The sequence below is a fragment of the Sorex fumeus genome, unplaced genomic scaffold (assembly GCF_029834395.1).
Source record: "Sorex fumeus unplaced genomic scaffold, SorFum_2.1 ptg000010l, whole genome shotgun sequence".
NCBI classification, from domain to species: domain Eukaryota; kingdom Metazoa; phylum Chordata; class Mammalia; order Eulipotyphla; family Soricidae; genus Sorex; species Sorex fumeus.
Window position 1 is genome coordinate 13,071,377 of NW_026606067.1, and position 3,220 is coordinate 13,074,596.

The 3,220-nt window shown below is 39.4% G+C and overlaps 1 non-coding gene across 1 annotated transcript; it reads left to right on the plus strand.

The window, feature by feature from the left end:
* The first annotated feature begins 1,900 nt into the window (after positions 1–1,900).
* Positions 1,901–2,008, plus strand: LOC130020233 (U6 spliceosomal RNA). The gene has a single exon (XR_008791988.1). It is a non-coding gene; the product is annotated as a U6 spliceosomal RNA (small nuclear RNA).
* The last annotated feature ends 1,212 nt before the right edge of the window (positions 2,009–3,220 follow it).

The window sequence follows — 3,220 nt, forward strand, 5'->3', positions numbered from 1 at the left end:
GAAAAGTCACTAGGATCATAATGTGTTTGAATTCTATTGAGTTTCACCAGTAAATACTGAATTGGCAAATATAGGACAGAGAAATGACATATCACGACTACTCTGTCACATTTGTATTTGGAGGGAAAGGAATGCAAATGTAAAAACAGGGAAATTGGGAAGTTGTTAATGGAAATATGAGAGCATACAGAGGCTGAAAAATGATGAGGTGCCTACAATTCCAGCAACATGTGGTCAATTATAACTCATAGCATCGATGGGTAAAACATACTTTCATCTACTTCTAAAATATTACATATTGTATCCAAAAAAATATTTCTTAGAAAAATTGAGTTTCCTGTCAATTAACATTCTCATTGTGTTTCAGAAAATCCATAAAGAAGATCAGATGGATCTTTATATATATTATATATACATATATACATATATAAAAATTTACATATAAGGTCTATGAAAATAGATTTCACTGTCACTGACACTATCCTCCCATGGTACATCAATTTGATTGAGTGGGCCCAGTTACAAGACTCACATGAAAATAGATTTGCACATGGGTAGTACTAAAATAAAATATATTGCCCTAATTTATCTTCTGGAAATACTACAACATGTATTTAGATTATCAAGTAAAGTATACTCAATATCATATATTTTCATGAGCATATGTGACACATATAGCATATATATACATATTTAGTGACATACAGATATATTGAGTTTGAATGCTCTGTTTGTCTAGGGCTTAGGTGACTGCATCAGTCTCAACAGAATCAGAAGCCTTCTTTAAATCAATAAACATTAGACAGAGCAGCATCTTGAACTCCCGAGAAAACTCAATGAGCTTAGTTACGGTGTGGATATGGTCGATGGTTCTGATTCCTTTTTGGAACCCAGTTTGCTCTGGTGGTTGTCCTTCATCTAGTGTTCTGCCATTCCTATTCAGAATGACTCGAGTGAATAGCTTGTAGACGACAGACAACAGACAGATCTATCTGGCGATAGTTGCCAATGTCATGGATGTCTCCCTTCTTGTACAGTAGAATGGTCCTGCTGGTTTTCTATTGAGATGGAACCTTGTATTCAGAAAGGTTGCATGTGAAGAGCTGAGTCAGTGTATTGATGAATACTGACGGCAGATACTTCAGGTGTTCAGGTATGACCTTGTCTGGGCCTGGAGCTGTTTGCTTCTTCTTCTTCTTCTTACTTTTTTTTTTTTTTACTATAGCCCCAGAAGGTCTTTTTATTTTTTTTTAAATTTTTATTGGTGAAACACCATGAGATACAGTTGTAAACTTACAAATTTTTAGGCTTAGATTACAGTTATACAATAATCGAGTACCCATCCCTCCAGTAGTGCCCCCATTCTCCACCATCACTGATCCCAGTATCCCATTCCTCTCATGCCCCCTTGCCTCTATGGCGGGGCATTCCCTTTTGTTCTCTCTATTCTTTTGGGTTCTGTGGTTTGCAAAAGAGGCATTGAGTGGCAATCATGTTCAGTCTATAGCCTACTTTCAGCATGCATCTCCCTCCTGGGAGGATCCTCCCAACACCCTTTGCTTGGTTCTCCCTTCTCTGTCTGAGCAGACCTTACCCCCAGCATATGCGGCTGGCCTCCAAGCCATGGAGTAAACCTCCTGGTGCTTATCTTGGCTATTCTTTGGTGTTAGTCTCCTATTTTGTTATTTTACGTTCCCCAGGTGAATGCAATCTTTGGTGTCTCTACCATGATACTTTCCATGTAGTACCACTTGTATGAAAATTTCATGACTTCATCTTTCTAACAGCTACATAGTACTCCATTGTGTAGTTTCTTTAACCAGTCAATTGTTCTCAGGCACTCAGGTTTTTTCCAGATTCTAGTTATTGTAAACAGTGCTGCAATGAACAAAAAAGTGCTGTGCTCGCTTCGGTAGCACATATACAAAAATTGGAATGATACAGAGAAGATTAGCATGGCCCCCACGCAAGGATGACCACACGAATTCATGAAGTGTTCCATATTTTTAAGAAAACTAAATATTTAAATGATAAAGTACCAGTGCCCATTCTCCACCACCACTATCCCAGTATCCCTGCCACCCCTCATTCCCCCATCCCACACTGCGTCTGTGGCAGAGCATTCCCTTTTGTTCTCTCTCTTCTTTTGGGTACTGTGGTTTGCAAAAGACGAATTGAGTGGCAATCATGTTCGGTCTATAGTCTACTGTTATCATGCATCTCCCATCTTGGGCGTTTCTTCCTAACACCCTTTATTTGGTGCTCCCTTCTCTACCTGAGCTGCCTTTACCCCTAGAGTGTGCTGCTGGCCTCAAGCCATGGAGTAAACCTCCTGGAATTTATATTGGCTATTTTCATGTTAGTCTCCTATATTGTTACTTTATGTTCCCCAGATGAATGCAATCTTTGATGTCTCTCCCTCTCTTTCTGACTCATTGCACTTATCATGATACTCTCTACATAGTACCACTTGTATGTAAATTTCATGACTCCATGCTTTCAAAGAGCTACATAATACTCCATTGTGTAGATGTACCAAAGTTTCTTTAATCAGTCATCTGTTTTCGGGCACTCAGGTTTTTTCCAGATTCTAGCTATTGTAAATGGTGCTGCAATGAACAAACAAGTGCAGATGTCACTTCGACAATACTTTTTTGCCTCTCCGAAGTATATTCCCAGGAGTGGTATTGCTGGGTCAAATGGGAGCTCAATTTCTAATTTTTTGAGAATCGTCCATACTGTTTTCCAAAAGGGATGAACCAGTCGGCATTCCCATCATCAGTGAAGGAGGGTCCCTTTCTCGCCACATCCGTGCCAACACCAGTTACTTTTGTTCTTTTGGATGTAGGCCAGTGTCTGTGGTGTGAGATGATATTCCATTGTTGATTTGTTCTGCATCTCCCTGATGAGTAAGGATGTAGAGCATTTTCTAATGAGCCTTTCTGCCATTTGGATTTCTTCTTTGAGAAATTTTCTGTTCATTTCTTTGCCCCGTTTTTTGATTGGTTTGGATGTTTTCTTCTTGTGAAGTTCAATCAGTACTTTGTATATCCTTGTTATCAACCCCTTGTCAGATGTGTATTCGGTGAATACCCTTTCCCACTCTGTAGACTGTCTTTGTACTTTGGTCACTGTTTCTTTTGAGGTGCAGAAGGTTCTTAGTTTAAGATAGTCCCATTTGTCTACCACTGTTTACACTTGCTTGGCCAGTGGCGTGACA